Source organism: Mustelus asterias, chromosome 17 (assembly GCF_964213995.1).
Source record: "Mustelus asterias chromosome 17, sMusAst1.hap1.1, whole genome shotgun sequence".
NCBI lineage: Eukaryota > Metazoa > Chordata > Chondrichthyes > Carcharhiniformes > Triakidae > Mustelus > Mustelus asterias.
In genome coordinates, this window is record NC_135817.1 from 90,778,849 (window position 1) to 90,797,161 (window position 18,313).

The window sequence follows — 18,313 nt, forward strand, 5'->3', positions numbered from 1 at the left end:
GTGGGGAGTGAGGGGGAGAGCGGGATTAAACTGGGTGGGATATTAAAGGGTGTGGGGGGAGAGTGCGGGTCAGTCAGTGTGAGAGTCAGTGAGTGTGAGGGTCGGTCAGTGTGAGGGTCAGTCAGTGTGAGTGTCAGTGAGTGTGAGGGTCAGTGAGTGTGAGGGTGAGTCAGAGTGAGGGTCAGTGAGTGTGAGCGTCAGTGAGTGTGAGGGTCAGTGAGTGTGAGGGTGAGTCAGTGTGAGGGTCAGTGAGTGTGCGGGTCAGTCAGTGTGAGGGTCAGTATGAGGGTCAGTGAATGTGAGGCTCAGTCAGTGTGAGGGTCAGTGTGAGGGTCAGTCAGTGTGAGGGTCAGTGTGAGTGTCAGTCAGTGTGAGTGTCAGTCAGTGTGAGGGTCAGTGTGTGTGAGTGTCCGTCAGTGTGAAGGTCAGTGTGTGTGAGGGTCAGTGTGTGTGAGGGTCAGTCAGTGTGAGTGTCAGTCAGTGTGAGTGTCAGTCAGTGTGAGTGTCAGTCAGTGTGAGGGTCAGTGTGAGGGTCAGTGTGAGGGTCAGTGTGAGGGTCAGTGTGAGGGTCAGTGTGAAGGTCAGTCAGTATGAGGATGAATCAGTATGAGGATCAGTGTGAGGATGGGTCAGTGTGAGAGTCAATCAGTATGAGGGTCAGTGAGTGTGAGTGTCAGTCAGTGTGAGGGTCAGTCAGTGTGAGGGTCAGTGAGTGTGAGGATCAGTGAGTGTGAGGGTCAGTATGTGGGTCAGTGAGTGTGAGGGTCAGTGAGTGTGAGGGTCAGTGAGTGTGAGGGTCAGTATGTGGGTCAGTGAGTGTGAGGATCAGTGAGTGTGAGGGTCAGTATGTGGGTCAGTGAGTGTGAGGGTCAGTGAGTGTGAGGGTGAGTCAGTGTGAGGGTCAGTGAGTGTGCGGGTCAGTCAGTGTGAGGGTCAGTATGAGGGTCAGTGAATGTGAGGCTCAGTCAGTGTGAGGGTCAGTGTGAGGGTCAGTCAGTGTGAGGGTCAGTGTGAGTGTCAGTCAGTGTGAGTGTCAGTCAGTGTGAGGGTCAGTGTGTGTGAGTGTCCGTCAGTGTGAAGGTCAGTGTGTGTGAGGGTCAGTGTGTGTGAGGGTCAGTGTGTGTGAGGGTCAGTCAGTGTGAGTGTCAGTCAGTGTGAGTGTCAGTCAGTGTGAGTGTCAGTCAGTGTGAGGGTCAGTCAGTGTGAGGGTCAGTGTGAAGGTCAGTGTGAGGGTCAGTGTGAAGGTCAGTCAGTATGAGGATCAATCAGTATGAGGGTCAGTGTGAGGATGGGTCAGTGTGAGAGTCAATCAGTATGAGTGTCAGTGAGTGTGAGTGTCAGTCAGTGTGAGGGTCAGTCAGTGTGAGGGTCAGTGAGTGTGAGGATCAGTGAGTGTGAGGGTCAGTATGTGGGTCAGTGAGTGTGAGGGTCAGTGAGTGTGAGGGTCAGTATGTGGGTCAGTGAGTGTGAGGGTCAGTGAGTGTGAGGGTCAGTATGTGGGTCAGTGAGTGTGAGGGTCAGTGAGTGTGAGTTGGTGAACATTGTCCTGTCTTATTTACAGTACATACTGTCCGAGGAGACCATCGAAACACTCCGAAAGCCAACATTCAATGCCTGGCAATGGGAGGCCAATGAGGTGAGAGCAACCCGGCGCCCCCGCCCTCGCCCCTCCCACCCCCTTTCCCTCAGCTGACCCCATCAACTCTCACCCTATTTCTGAAAGAAAATCATCACCACATATCCCGTCCAAATTGCTGTGGTCATGTGACCTCCACCATGAAAGGATATATTGGCCTTGGAGGGAGTGCAGAGAAGGTTCACCAGGTTGATACCGGAGATGAGGGGTGTAGCTTATGAGGAGAGATTAAACAGATTGGGTCTGTACTCGTTGGAGTTTAGAAGGCTGAGGGGTGATCTTATAGAGACATAGAGAATAATAAAGGAGCTGGATAGGGTAGAGGTAGAGAAATTCTTTCCACTTAGAAGGGAAACCAGAACTAGAGGGCACAGCCTCAAAATAAGTGGGGGCCGGTTCAGAGCAGAGTTGAGGGGGAACTTCTTCTCTCTGAGGGTAGTGAATCTCTGGAATTCTCTGCCCATTGAAGTGGTGGAGGCTACCTCGTTAAATATGTTTAAATCACGGGTAGATAGTTTTCTGATTGGTAGGGGAATTAGGGGATATGGGGAGCAGGTGGGTAAGTGGAACTGATTCGCTTCAGATCAGCCATGATCTTGTTGAATGGCGGGGCAGGCTCGAGGGGCTCGATGGCCTACTCCTGCTCCTATTTCTTATGTTCTTATGCGGGACTCTCCACAGATATAGTCACAGAGTTTACATAATGGAAACAGGCCCTTCAGCCCAACTTGTCCATGAAGCTAGTCCCAATTGCCTGCGTTTGGCCCATATTCCTCTATACCCATCTTACCCATGTAACTGTCTAAATGCTTTTTAAAAGACAAAATTGTACCCGCCTCTACGACTACCTCTGGCAGCTTGTTCCAGACACTCACCACCCTCTGTGTGAAAAAATTGCCCCTCTGGACACTTTTGTATCTTTCCCCTCTCACCTTAAACCTATGCCCTCTAGTTTTAGACTCCCCTACCTTTGGGAAAAGATATTGACTATCTACCTTGTCTATGCCCCTCATTATTTTATAGACCTCTATAAGATCACCCCTCAGCCTCCTATGCTCCAGAGAAAAAAGTCCCAGTCTATTCAGCCTCTCCTTATAACTCAATCCATCAAGTCCCGGTAGCATCTCAGTAAATCTTTTCTGCACTCTTTCTAGTTTAATAATATCCTTTCTATAATAGGGTGACCAGAATTGCACACAGTATTCCAAGTGTGGCCTTACTAATGTCTTGTACAACTTCAACAAGACGTCCCAACTCCTGTATTCAATGTTCTGACGAATGAAACCAAGCGTGCCGAATGCCTTCTTCACCACTCTGTCCACCTGTGACTCCACTTTCAAGGAGCTATGAACATGTACCCCTAGATCTCTTTGTTCTGTAACTCTCCCCAACGCCCTCCCATTAACTGAGTAAGTCCTGCCCTGGTTCAATCTACCAAAATGCATCACCTCGCATTTGTCTAAATTAAACTCCATCTGCCATTCGTCAGCCCACTGGCCCAATTGATCATCTTATATTAAATTCAATAAGGTACGAGACTGGACTGTAGTCTTTGGGTTTTCTAGCCCCTCCCCACCTCCCCTCCCCCCCTCCCTTCCCTCTCCTCCCCTCCCCTCCCCCCCTCCCCTCTCACCCCCCCTCCCTTCCCCCCTCCCCCTCCCTCTCCCCTCCCCCCTCCCCCTCCCCTCCTCCCCCTCCCCTCCCCCCTCCCCTCCCCCCTCCCCTCCCCCCCTCCCCTCTCCTCCACTCCCCTCCCATTTTCTCCCTCACCAGCACTCCTGCCACAAATCACTCCCTCTCAGCTTGCTCCAGTGGAACAATGAGGGTGATCCTCCCAGGTAACTGACTTTTAAAGTTAAAAAAAAACCCCTCCGAGACTCCTTAGTGGCCCACTTCCGGTTTTCAGTTTAAAATTAAGAAAAGAAAAATACTACCCGAAAAATAAAAGCAAAAAGCCCACACTAAATAAATAAATCTCTCACTCCCTTCCAGTCCCCCCTCCCCTCCCCTTTCCTCCCCTCCTTGTCTCCTCTTACACTTCCAACCTCCACTTCTCACACTACCTTTCCTCTTCCCCTCCTCCCTCTAACCCCCTTCCCTCTCCCTGCCTGCCCCACTCACCCCTTCCAATTTAGACAGTCCAATGCTTCTCGATTGCAGCACCACGATCCAGGCGGTGGTGGGGTGGGGCGGGGCGGGGTGGGGGGGGAGGCGGGGGAGGCAGGGGTGGGTGGTCATCTCCCTTAAACACCCTCGAGACCCGGCGGGGGGAGGGGGGTAGGTATACGCCCACAGGGCTGTTAGGGAGCGAGTTCCAGCAACTGTCAAGGAATGGTGACATATTTCCAAGTCAGGACGGTGAGGGGCTTGGAGGGGAATCTCCAGCTGGTGATGTTCCTCGATATCTGCTGCCCTTGTCCTTCTAGATGGTAGTGGTCATGGGTTTGGAAGGTGCTGCCTAAGGAACCTTGATGAGTTCCTGCAGTGCATCTTGCATCTTAAATCTACGCCTCCTGATGATTTATCCCTCCACCAAGGGGAAAAGTTTCTTCCTGTCTATCTATGCAGCTCATAATTTTATATATCTCAATCATGCCCCCCTTCAGTCTCCTCTGCTCCAAGGAAACCAGCCCCAGTCTATCCAAGAACAAGGAATAAGAACAAAGAACAGTACAGCACAGGAACAGGCCCTTCGGCCCTCCAAGCCTGTGCCAATCATGATGCCCGAACTAAATTGAAAAAAAACCTTCTGCCCTTACTCGGTCCGTATCCCTCTATTCCCTCCCAATCCATGAACCCATCCAGGTGCCTCTTAAATGTTGCTAATGTTCCTGCTTCCACCACCTCCTCTGGCAGCGCGTTCCAGGCACCCACCACTCTCTGCGTGAAAATCTTCCCCCGCACATCATCCTTAAACTTCCCCCTCCCACCTTGAACCTGTGCCCCCTTGTAATTGACACTTCCACCCTGGGAAAAAGCCTCTGACTATCCACTCTGTCGATGCCTCTCATAATTTTGTAGATCAGGTCTCCCCTCAGCCTCCGTCTTTCCAGTGAAAACAATCCTAGTTTATTCAACCTCTCCTCATAGCCAACACCCTCGAGACCAGGCAACATCCTGGTGAACCTTCTTTGAACTCTCTCCAAAGCTTCCACATCCTTCTGGTAGTGTGGTGACCAGAACATAGAACATAGAACAGTACAGCACAGAACAGGCCCTTCGGCACACGATGTTGTGCCGAGCTTTATCTGAAACCAAGATCAAGCTATCCCACTCCCTACCATCCTGGTGTGCTCCATGTGCCTATCCAATAACCACTTAAATGGTCCTAAAGTGTCTGACTCCACTATCACTGCAGGCAGTCCATTCCACACCCCAACCACTCTCTGCGTGAAGAACCTACCTCTGATATCCTTCCTATATTTCCCACCATGAACCCTATAGTTAGGCCCCTTGTAATAGCTCCATCCACCCGAGGAAATAGTCTTTGAATGTTCACTCTATCTATCCCCTTCATCATTTTATAAACCTCTATTAAGTCTCCCCTCAGCCTCCTCCGCTCCAGAGAGAACAGCCCCAGCTCCCTCAACCTTTCCCCATAAGACCTACCCTCCAAGCCAGGCAGCATCCTGGCAAATCTCCTCTGCACTCCTTCCAGCACTTCCACATCCTTCTTAAAGTGAGGTGACCAGAACTGCCCACAAGATTCCAAATGTGGTCTCACCAAGGTCCTGTACAGTTGCAGCATAACTCCACGGCTCTTAAACTCCAACCCCCTGTTAATAAAAGCTAACACACTATAGGCCTTCTTCACAGCTCTATCCACTTGAGTGGCAACCTTTAGAGATCTGTGGATATGGACCCCAAGATCTCTCTGTTCCTCCACAGTCTTCAGAACCCTACCTTTGACCCTGTAATCCACATTTAAATTAGTCCTACCAAAATGAATCACCTCACATTTATCAGGGTTAAACTCCATTTGCCATTTTTCAGCCCAGCTTTGCATCCTATCTATGTCTCTTTGCAGCCTACAACACCCCTCCACCTCATCCACTACTCCACCAATCTTGGTGTCATCAGCAAATTTACTGATCCACCCTTCAGCCCCCTCCTCTAAGTCATTAATAAAAATCACAAAGAGCAGAGGACCAAGCACTGATCCCTGTGGCACTCCGCTAGCAACCTGCCTCCAATCCGAAAATTTTCCATCCACCACCACCCTCTGTCTTCGATCAGACAGCCAGTTACCTATCCAATCGGCCAACTTTCCCTCTATCCCACACCTCCTCACTTTCATCATAAGCCAACCAGGGGGGACCTTATCAAACCGCCTTACTAAAATCCATGTATATGACATCAACTGCCCTACCTTCATCAACACACTTAGTTACCTCCTCAAAAAATTCTATCAAATTTGTGAGGCACGACTTGCCCTTCACGAATCCGTGCTGACTATCCCGGATTAATCCGCATCTTTCTAAATGGTTGTAAATCACATCCCTAAGGACCTTTTCCATCAATTTACCAACCACCGAAGTAAGACTAACCGGTCTATAATTACCAGGGTCATTTCTATTCCCTTTCTTAAACAGAGGAACAACATTCGCCATTCTCCAGTCCTCTGGCACCATCCCCGTGGACGGCGAGGACCCAAAGATCAAAGCCAAAGGCTCTGCAATCTCATCCCTTGCCTCCCAAAGAATCCTAGGATATATTTCATCAGGCCCAGGGGACTTATCGACCTTCAGTTTATTCAAAACTGCCAGTACATCCTCCCTCTGAACATCTATTTCCTCCAGCCTATTAGCCTGTAACACCTTCTCTTCCTCAAAAACCTCTCCTTGGTGAACACTGAAGAAAAGTATTCATTCATCACCTCGCCTATCTCTACTGACTCCATACACAAGTTCCCACTACTGTCCTTGACCGGCCCTAACCTCACCCTGGTCATTCTTTTATTCCTCACATAAGAGTAAAAAGCCTTGGGGTTTTCCTTGATCCGACCCGCCAAGGACTTCTCATGTCCCCTCCTAGCTCTCCTCAGCCCCTTTTTCAGCTCGTTCCTTGCTAACTTGTAACCCTCAATCGAGCCATCTGAACCTTGTTTCCTCATCCCTACATAAGCTTCCCTCTTCCTTTTCACAAGACATTCCACCTCTTTCGTGAACCATGGTTCCCTCACTCAGCCATTTCCTCCCTGCCTGACAGGGACATTACCGATCAAGGACACCCAGTATTTGTTCCTTGAAAAAGTTCCACTTTTCATTAGTGCCTTAGATACCGGAGATGAGGGGTTTGGATTATGAGGAGAGGCTGAGGAGATTGGGTTTGTACTCGTTGGAGTTTAGAAGGATGAGGGGGGATCTTATGGAGACTTATAAGATAATGCGGGGGCTGGATAGGGTGGAGGCGGAGAGATTCTTTCCACTTAGTAAGGAAGTTAAAACTAGAGGACACAGCCTCAAAATAAAGGGGGGTCGGTTTAAGACAGAGTTGAGGAGGAACTTCTTCTCCCAGAGGGTGGTGAATCTCTGGAATTCTCTGCCCACTGAGGTGGTGGAGGCTACCTCGCTGAATATGTTTAAAGTGCGGATGGATGGATTCCTGATCGGTAAGGGAATTAAGGGTTATGGGGATCAGGCGGGTAAGTGGTACTGATCCACGTCAGATCAGCCATGATCTTATTGAATGGCGGGGCAGGCTCGAGGGGCTAGATGGCCTACTCCTGCTCCTATTTCTTATGTTCTTATGTTCTTATGTTCTTTCCCTGACAGTTTCTGTTCCCATCTTATGCCCCCTAATTCTTGCCTAATCGCATCATAATTACCTCTCCCCCAATTGTAAACCTTGCCCTGCCGTACGGCCCTATCCCTCTCCATTGCAATAACATAAGAACATAAGAAATAGGAGCAGGAGTAGGCCATCTGGCCCTTCGAGCCTGCCCCGCCATTCAACAAGATCATGGCTGATCTGAAGCGAATCAGTTCCACTTACCCGCCTGCTCCCCTTATCCCCTAATTCCTTTATCGATCAGAAAACTATCTACCCGTGATTTAAACATATTCAACGAGGAAGCCTCCACCACTTCAATGGGCAGAGAATTCCAGAGATTCACTACCCTCTGAGAGAAGAAGTTCCCCCTCAACTCTGTTCTGAACCGGCCACCCCTTATTTTGAGGCTGTGCCCTCTCGTTCTGGTTTCCCTTCTAAGTGGAAAGAATCTCTCCACCTCTACCCTATCCAGCCCCTTCATTATCTTATATATCTCTGTAAGATCACCCCTCATCCTTCTAAACTCCAACGAGTACAGACCAAATCTGTTTAATCTCTCCTCATAAGCTACACCCCTCATCTCCGGTATCAACCTGGTGAACCTTCTCTGCACTCCCTCCAAGGCCAATATATCCTTTCGCAAATAAGGGGACCAAAACTGCACACAGTACTCCAGTTGCGGCCTCACCAGTGCCTTGTACAGTTGCAGCAAGACCTCCCTGCTTTTATATTCTATCCCCCTCGCGATAAAGGCCAACATTCCATTCGCCTTCTTGATCACCTGCTGCACCTGCAGACTGAGTTTTTGTGATTCGTGCACAAGGACCCCCAGGTCCCTCTGCACAGTCGCACGATGTAATTTTTCTCCATTTAAATAATATTCCAATTTACTATTATTTCTTCCAAAGTGGATAACCTCACATTTGCTAACGTTATATTCCATCTGCCAGATCCTCGCCCACTCGCTCAGCCTATCCAAATCTCTCTGCAGACTTTCCGCGTCCTCCACGCAATTCGCTTTCCCACTCACCTTCATGTCATCAGCAAACTTGAATACCCTAGATTCAGTCCCCTCCTCCAGATCATCTATGTAAATGGTAAACAATTGAGGCCCCAGCACCGATCCCTGCGGCACGCCACTGGTCACCAACTGCCAACCAGAAAAGCACCCATTTATCCCAACTCTCTGCTTCCTGTTAGATAGCCAATCCCCAATCCACGCCAACACCTTACCCCTAACTCCGTGTACCCCAATCTTCTGCAGCAACCTTTTGTGAGGCACCTTATCGAACGCCTTCTGGAAATCTAAAAACACCACATCCACCGGTTTCCCTCTGTCAACCGCACTAGTGACATCTTCATAAAAGTCCAGTAGATTCGTCAAACACGACTTTCCCTTCATGAATCCATGCTGCGTCTGCTTGATCGAACCATTCTTATTCAGGTGCTCTGTTATTTCCTCTTTAATAATGGACTCTAGCATCTTCCCAACTACGGACGTTAAGCTAACCGGCCTGTAGTTACCCGCCTTTTGTCTACTTCCTTTTTTAAACAGCGGCGTAACAGTAGCTGTTTTCCAGTCAGCCGGCACTACCCCAGAGTCCAGCGAATTTTGATAAATTACTACTAACGCATCTGCTATTACCTCAGCCATTTCTTTCAGTACCCTGGGATGCATTCCATCAAGGCCCGGGGACTTGTCTACCTTCAGTCCTATTAGTCTACCAAACACCACCTCCTTAGTAACAGTAATTGTATTAAGGACCTCCCCTCCCACCAACTCTCGATCTCTAATATTCAGCAAACTATTTGTGTCTTCCACCGTGAAGACCGACACAAAGAACTTATTTAAAGTCTCAGCCATTTCCTCGTTTTCCACTATTAAATCCCCCCTCTCATCTTCCAAGGGTCCAACATTCACTCTAGCCACTCTATTCCTTTTTATATACTTGTAAAAACTTTTACTATCATTTTTTATATTTTGAGCTAGTTTAGTTTCATAATCTATCTTTCCTTTCTTAATCGCTTTCTTAGTCGTTCTTTGTTTTTCTTTAAAGCTTTCCCAATCCACTAATTCTCCACTATTTTTGGCCACTCTGTACGCATCTGATTTTATTTTAATACTCTCCTTTATTTCCTTCGTTATCCACATCCGGTTATCCTTTTTCTTACAGTCCTTCCTTATCATTGGAATATATTTTTGCTGAGTACTTTAAAAAATCTCCTTAAAAATCCTCCACTGTTCCTCAGCTGTCCTACCTACCAGTCTGCTCGCCCAGTCTACATTAGCCAATTCCACCCTCATCCTATCGTACTCCCCTCTGTTCAAGCAGAGGACACTGGTTTGGGACCCTACTTTCTCACCCTCCATCTGTATCAGAAATTCCACCATATTATGATCACTCATCCCAAGAGGATCCTTCACAAGAAGATCCTTAATCCTACCTGTCTCATTGCACAGAACCAGATCCAAGATAGCTCGCTCTCTCGTAGGTTCTGTAACATACTGTTCAATGAAACAATCCCGACAGCATTCCAAGAACTCTTCCTCAAGCCCTCCACGTCCAATTTGAGTCGACCAATCAATATGTAGGTTAAAATCCCCCATGATTATTGCCGTTCCACTTTTGCACGCATCCATTATTTGCTTGTTTATAGCCCTCCCCACCTCTAAGTTATTATTTGGGGGCCTATAGACCACGCCTACCAGTGTCTTTCTCCCCCTACTATTCCTTATCTCCACCCACAACGATTCCACGTTTTGCTCCTTAGAGCCTATGTCATCTCTCACTACCGTCCTGATATTATCCTTTATTAACAAACCTCCTTTTTCTACCTGTATATTCAGTTCCCAGTCCCGGTCACCCTGCAACCATGTTTCTGTGATGGACACTAGATCATATTCATTTGTATGGATTTGTGCCATCAACTCATTTACTTTGTTTCGAATGCTTCGTGCATTCAGGCAAAGTGTCTTTATGCCAGCCTTTATCTGGACCCGGTTTGTTGAAGCGCTACTAACATCTCCCAAGCCCTCTCCTCCTTTAGCTAGTTGTTTATTCACTATACTCCTGACATTAGAGTAGACACATCTCAATCCTATGGTCTGACCTCTCCCCTTCTCTGTTCCCAGTCCACCTGCCCTCTTGCACTGCCTATAACCCTTCTCTGTTTGCGAGCTACCTTCCTCATTCTCAGTCACAAAAGACACCGAGTTGTGGTCACTATCTCCAAAGTGCTCTCCCACAACCAAATCTAACCCTTGGCCCGGTTCATTTCCCAGTACCAAATCCAATGTGGCCTCACCTCTTGTCGGCCTATCCACATATTGTGTCAGGAAACCCTCCTGCACACACTGCACAAAAACTGCCCCAATGAAATAAAAACTTTGCATATGTCTTTATAAGGATACACAGGCCATCGTGACAGCTGAGGAAACTCTGTCCCTAAAAGAGTTCAGAACTGAAAAGGGGAAAGTGTTGAATAGACTGAAAGTTGACAAGGCACCGGGATCAGATGAGATGCACCAAGGATACTGAAGGAAGTGAGAATGGAAATTGCAGGGGTGTTGGCCATAACCTTCCAATTTCTCCGGACTCAAGGAGGTGCCAGAGGACTGGAGAATTGCAAATGTTACACCCTTGTTTAAAACAGGTCGTACGGATAGACCCAACAATTACCGGCCAGTCAGTTTAACATCAGTGGTGGGGAAACTTCCAGAAATAATTATTTGGGCCAAAATCAATGGTCATTTAGGCAAATGCAGGTTAATTAAGCAGAGCCAGCATGGATTTCTGAAGGGGAAATTGGGTTTAACTAGTTTGCTGGAGTTTTTTGATAAGATAACAGAAAGGGTTGATGAGGGTAATGCTGTTGATGTGGTGTACATGGAATTTCAGAAGGCATTCGATACAGTGCCACACAACAGACTTGTGAGAAAAGTTAGAGCTCATGGAATAAAAGGGACAAAGTTCAAAGTTTATTTATTTGTCATAAGTAAGGCTGGTGATGCAGTTACTGCGAAATTCCCCTAGTCGCCACACTCCGGCACTTGTTTGGGTCAATGCACCTAACCAGCACATCTTTCGGACTGTGGGAGGAAACCTGAGCACCCGGAGGAAACCCACGCAGACACAGGGAGAATGTGCAAACGCCACACAGACAGTGACCCAAGCCGGGAAGCAAGGCAGCAGTGCTAACCACTGTGCCACCATAAGTAGCAACATGGATACAAAAATGGCTGTATAATAGGAAACAGAGAGTAATGGCCAATGGATAGTTTTCCGTCTGGAGGAAGGTTTCCTAGAATCTTAGAAACCCTACAGCACAGAAAGAGGCCATTCGGCCCATCGAGTCTGCACCGACCACAATCCCACCCAGGCCCTACCCCCATATCCCTACATATTTACCCACTAATCCCTCTAACCTACACATCCCAGGACACTAAGGGCAATTGTACCATGGCCAATCAACCTAATCCGCACATCTTTTGACTGTGGGAGGAAACCGGAGCACCCGGAGGAAACCCACGCAGACACGAGGAGAATGTGCAAACTCCACACAGACAGTGACCCAAGCCGGGAATCGAACCCAGGTCCCTGGAGCTGTGAAGCAGCAGTGCTAACCACTGTGCTACCGTGCCGCCCATTTTCCAGTGGAATTCCCCAGGGGTTGGTATTGGGACCCTTGCATTTCCTGATATTTAATGATCTAGATCTTGGTGTGCAGGGAACAATTTCAAAATTTGCCGATGACACAGCACTTGGAAGTATTGTAAACTGTGAAGCGGAGAGTGTAGAACTTCAAAAGGACAGAGACAAGTTGGTGGAGTGGACGGATAGGTGGCAGATGAAGTTCAATGTGGAGAAGTGTGAGGTGATACATTTTGTTAGGAAGAACACAGAGAGCCAATAGAAAACAAGGGGTGAAATTCCAAAAGGGGTGCAGGAGCAGAGGACGCTGGGAATATATGTGCATTGAAGGTGTCAGGACAGGTGGAGGGAAGGGTTAATGAAGTATATAGTATTGTGGGTTTTATTAATAGAGGCGGAGAGTACAAGAACAAGGAGGTTACGCTGAACTTACGGCTGGAATACTGTGGATCATTTTGGGTGTCGCCCAATAGGAAGGATGTGAATGCATTGGGGAGAGTGCAGAAGAGATTCTTAGGAACATAAGTCTCAGCTACATGCAGAGGCCATTCGGCCCTTCGAGCCTGCTCCACCGCCCAATAAAATCATGGCTGATCTGGTTGTGGTCTCAGCTTCACTTGCCTGTCCCACCATTACCCTCGACTCTCTTGTCTAACAAAAAACTATTTATTGATGAGAATGGTTCTGGGGATGAGAGAATTCAGTTACATGGTTTATTGAAGAAGTTGGGAGTGTTTTCTTTGGAAAAAAAAGACTGAGAGGGAATTTGATGGAGATATTCAGAACGATGAGGGATCTGAACAGAGTAGATAGAGAGAAACTGTTCCCATTGGTGGAAGGATTGAGAATGACGGAGCAGACATTTACAGTAATTCGGAAAAGGAACAATGGCGACACAAGAAAAAAGGTTTTGAATCAGCGGGGGGTTGGGATCTGGAATGGTGGAGGCAGGTACAGTCGAGGCTTTTCAAACGTGCAGCGTTACAGGGAGGAAGCAGGGGAAAGAAACAAAGTTAAATTTCACTCAGCATGCCGGGGAGAATGGCCTCTTCTCTGCTGTCACTATTCTTCTAATAAAATAAAAAATTGTGCCTGGGAATGACATAGAATGCACACGCAGGTAAATGTGTTCAACAGAGCAGTTTCACCAGCAAACAGCTCCACGTGCTTTACTGTCTGCTGTTGGAGGGGTTCTCAGTGTCTGAGCTACAGCAGAATCCCAAATGACATCTTTCTCTGCCCTCTAGATGCTGAGTTGTTTGGAACACATGTTCCACAGCCTGGGACTCATCAAAGATTTCAACATCAACCCCATCACCCTCAAGAGGTGGCTGGTAAGGATCTACAGAGGGTCAGTACTGAGGGAGTGCCGCACTGTCAGAGGGTCAGTGCTGAGGGAGTGCCGCACTGTCAGAGGGTCAGTACTGAGGGAGTGCTGCACTGTCAGAGGGTCAGTGCTGAGGGAGTGCCGCACTGTCAGAGGGTCAGTACTGAGGGAGTGCCGCACTGTCAGAGGGTCAGTGCTGAGGGAGTGCTGCACTGTCAGAGGGTCAGTGCTGAGGGAGTGCTGCACTGTCAGAGGGTCAGTACTGAGGGAGTGCCGCACTGTCAGAGGGTCAGTACTGAGGGAGTGCCGCACTGTCAGAGGGTCAGTACTGAGGGAGTGCCGCACTGTCAGAGGGTCAGTACTGAAGGAGTGCCGCACTGTCAGAGGGTCAGTACTGAGGGAGTGCCGCACTGTCAGAGGGTCAGTGCTGAGGGAGTGCTGCACTGTCAGAGGGTCAGTGCTGAGGGAGTGCTGCACTGTCAGAGGGTCAGTACTGAGGGAGTGCCGCACTGTCAGAGGGTCAGTACTGAGGGAGTGCCGCACTGTCAGAGGGTCAGTACTGAGGGAGTGCCGCACTGTCAGAGGGTCAGTGCTGAGGGAGTGCTGCACTGTCAGAGGGTCAGTGCTGAGGGAGTGCCGCACTGTCAGAGGGTCAGTACTGAGGGAGTGCCGCACTGTCAGAGGGTCAGTGCTGAGGGAGTGCCGCACTGTCAGAGGGTCAGTGCTGAGGGAGTGCTGCACTGTCAGAGGGTCAGTGCTGAGGGAGTGCCGCACTGTCAGAGGGTCAGGACTGAGGGAGTGCCGCACTGTCAGAGGGTCAGTAGTGAGGGAGTGCCACACTGTCAGAGAGTCAGTTCTGAGGGAGCGCCACACTGTCAGAGGTCAGGACTGAGGGAATGCTGCACTGTCAGAGGGTCAGTGCTGAGGGAGTGCTGCACTGTCAGAGGGTCAGTGCTGAGGGAGCGCTGCACTGTCAGAGGGTCAGTAGTGAGGGAGCGCCACACTGTCAGAGGGTCAGTTCTGAGGGAGTGCCGCACTGTCAGAGGGTCAGTACTGAGGGAGCGCCGCACTGTCAGAGGGTCAGTACTGAGGGAGTGCCGCACTGTCAGAGGGTCAGTACTGAGGGAGTGCCGCACTGTCAGAGGGTCAGTACTGAGGGAGTGCTGCACTATCAGAGGGTCAGTACTGAGGGAGCGCCACACTGTCAGAGGGTCAGTACTGAGGGAGTGCTGCACTGTCAGAGGGTCAGTACTGAGGGAGTGCTGCACTGTCGGAGGATCATTTTTGCAGGCGCTGGTACATGGAACATACCTGGTTAGGTGCATTGACCTGAATAGGCGCTGGGGTGTGGCGACTTGGGGATTTTCACAGTAACTTCATTGCAGTGTTAATGTAAGCCTACTTGTGACACTAATAAATAAACTTTATCTTATGGAACACTGGAATGTTCCTGTGATTCTAATTTAACCCAGATTTAATTCTTTTTAAAGCTCTGCATTCAGGAAAATTACCAGAACAATCCATTCCACAATTTCCGGCACTGTTTCTGTGTGAGCCAGATGATGTACAGCATGATCTGTGTCTGTAATCTGCAGGTTAGTCGCACCTTGGTCTGAAATAGCGGGGGAAGGGTGAGCGTAGGGTCACATGGGGTGAGCGGTGGAGGGTTAGCGTAGGGTCACATGGGGCATGTGGGGGGAGGGATGAGCGTAGGGTCACATGGGGCATGTGGGGGGGGGTAGGATGGTTATGTGGGGAGAGACTCATTGGGGGAAGGGCCGGGTGCGGCAAGAGGTGATCGTAGAGAAGGGTTTCATAGAATCATAGAATCCCTACAGCGCAGAAGGAGGCCATTTGGCCCATCAAGCCTGCACCGACCACAATTTTCCACTTAGTAAGGAAGTTAAAACTAGAGGACACAGCCTCAAAATAAAGGGGGGTCGGTTTAAGACAGAGTTGAGGAGGAACTTCTTCTCCCAGAGGGTGGTGAATCTCTGGAATTCTCTGCCCACTGAGGTGGTGGAGGCTACCTCGCTGAATATGTTTAAAGCGCGGATGGATGGATTCCTGATCGGTAAGGGAATTAAGGGTTATGGGGATCAGGCGGGTAAGTGGTACTGATCCACGTCAGATCAGCCATGATCTTATTGAATGGCGGGGCAGGCTCGAGGGGCTAGATGGCCTACTCCTGCTCCTATTTCTTATGTTCTTATGTTCTAATCCCAACCAGGCCCTATCCCCATAACCTGCTAATCCCCCTGACACTAAGGGTCAATTTAGCACGGCCAATCCACCTAACCCGCACATCTTTCGGAGTGTGGGAGGAAACCGGAGCACCCACAGGAAACCCACGTAGACATGGGGAGAATGTGCAATCTCCACACAGACAGTGACAAGGATTCTCTGGGAGGCAAGAGAAGTGATTGCAGAGCCTCTGGCTCTGATCTTCAGGTCGTCGTTGGCCTCTGGTATAGTACCAGAAGATTGGAGGTTAGCGAATGTTGTCCCATTGTTTAAGAAGGGGAACAGAGACTTCCCCGGGAATTATAGACCGGTGAGTCTCACTTCTGTTGTCGGCAAGATGTTGGAAAAAATTATAAGGGATAGGATTTATAGTTATTTGGAGAGTAATGAATTGATAGGTGATAGTCAGCATGGTTTTGTGGCAGGTAGGTCGTGCCTTACTAACCTTATTGAGTTTTTTGAGAAAGTGACCAAGGAGGTGGATGGGGGCAAGGCAGTGGACGTGGTATATATGGATTTTAGTAAGGCGTTTGATAAGGTTCACCATGGTAGGCTTCTGCAGAAAATGCAGATGTATGGGATTGGGGGTGATCTAGGAAATTGGATCAGGAATTGGCTAGCGGATAGGAAACAGAGGGTGGTGGTTGATAGTAAATATTCATCATGGAGTGCGGTTACAAGTGGTGTACCTCAGGGATCTGTTTTGGGGCCACTGCTGTTTGTAATATTTATTAATGATCTGGATGAGGGTATAGTTGGGTGGATTAGCAAATTTGCTGATGACACCAAAGTCGGTGGTGTGGTAGACAGTGAGGAAGGGTGTCGTAGTTTGCAGGAAGACTTAGACAGGTTGCAAAGTTGGGCCGAGAGGTGGCGGATGGAGTTTAATGCGGAGAAGTGTGAGGTAATTCACTTTGGTAGGAATAACAGATGTGTTGAGTATAGGGCTAACGGGAGGACTTTGAATAGTGTGGAGGAGCAGAGGGATCTAGGTGTATGTGTGCATAGATCCCTGAAAGTTGGGAATCAAGTAGATAAGGTTGTTAAGAAGGCATATGGTGTCTTGGCGTTTATTGGTAGGGGGATTGAATTTAGGAGTCGTAGCGTTATGTTGCAACTGTACACAACTCTGGTGCGGCCGCACTTGGAGTACTGTGTGCAGTTCTGGTCCCCACATTACAGGAAGGATGTGGAGGCTTTGGAGAGGGTGCAGAGGAGGTTTACCAGGATGTTGCCTGGTATGGAGGGGAGATCCTATGAGGAGAGGCTGAGGGATTTGGGATTGTTTTCGCTGGAAAGGCGGCGGCTAAGAGGGGATCTTATTGAAACATATAAGATGATTAGAGGTTTAGATAGGGTGGATAGTGATAGCCTTTTTCCTCTGATGGAGAAATCCAGCACGAGGGGGCATGGCTTTAAATTGAGGGGGGGTAGTTATAGAACCGATGTCAGGGGTAGGTTCTTTACCCAGAGGGTGGTGAGGGATTGGAATGCCCTGCCAGCATCAGTAGTAAATGCGCCTAGTTTGGGGGCGTTTTAAGAGATCCGTAGATAGGGTTCATGGACGAAAAGAAATTGGGTTTAGGTTGGAGGGTCACAGTTTTTTTTTTTAACTGGTCGGTGCAACATCGTGGGCCGAAGGGCCTGTTCTGCGCTGTAATGTTCTATGTTCTATGTTCTATGACCCAAGGGCGGAATTGAACCCGGGTCCCTGACGCTGTGGGGAGTTGGGAGGGGATGGAGAGGAGGAGGGGTGAGGGATGGGAGGTGGGGTGTAGGGGGTGGGGGGGTGGGTGAGGGGAGGGGGTGGGGGAGGGGGTGGGGGAGGGGACGGGTGGGGACGGGGTGGGGGAGGGGGAGGGGACGGGGTGGGGGAGGGGACGGGGTGGGGGAGGGGACGGGGTGGGGGTGGGGAAGGGGACGGGGTGGGGGTGGGGGAGGGGACGGGGTGGGGGTGGGGACGGGGTGGGGACGGGGAGGGGGTCGGGGAGGGGGTGGGGGAGGGGACGGGGTGGGGACGGGGTGGGGGTGGGGGAGGACGGGGTGGGGGAGGGAACGGGGTCGGGGTGGGGGAGGGGACGGGTGGGGGTGGGGAGGGGACGGGGTGGGGGTGGGAACGGGGTGGGGGAGGGGGAGGGGACGGGGTGGGGGTGGGAACGGGGTGGGGGAGGGGGAGGGGACGGGGTGGGGGAGGGGACGGGGTGGGGGAGGGAATGGGGTGGGGGTGGGGGAGGGGGAGGGAACGGGGTGGGGACGGGGTGGGGGAGGGGGAGGGGACGGGGTGGGGGAGGGGGAGGGGACGGGGTGGGGGAGGGGGAGGGGACGGGGTGGGGGAGGGAACGGGGTGGAGGAGGGGGAGGGGACGGGGTGGGGGTGGGAACGGGGTGGGGGTGGGGGTGGGGGAGGGGGACGGGGTGGGGGAGGGGACGGGGTGGGGGAGGGGACGGGGTGGGGGAGGGGGAGGGGACGGGGTGGGGGAGGAGACGGGGTGGGGGGAGGGAACGGGGTGGGGGTGGGGGAGGGGACGGGGTGGGGGTGGGGGAGGGGACGGGGTGGGGGAGGGGACGGGGTGGGGGAGGTGTTTTCCGTGCAGCAGCAGGTGATGGGGTGACCCTTTTTCCAGGAGAAGCTCAGCCAGCTCGACATCCTGATCCTGATCAGCGCCGCAATCTGCCATGACCT

The 18,313-nt window shown here is 50.4% G+C and overlaps 1 pseudogene; it reads left to right on the forward strand.

Moving 5' to 3' along the window:
- The window catches only part of LOC144506105 (high affinity cGMP-specific 3',5'-cyclic phosphodiesterase 9A-like), a 72,930-nt pseudogene extending 54,619 nt beyond the window's left edge, over positions 1–18,311 (forward strand).
- The last annotated feature ends 2 nt before the right edge of the window (positions 18,312–18,313 follow it).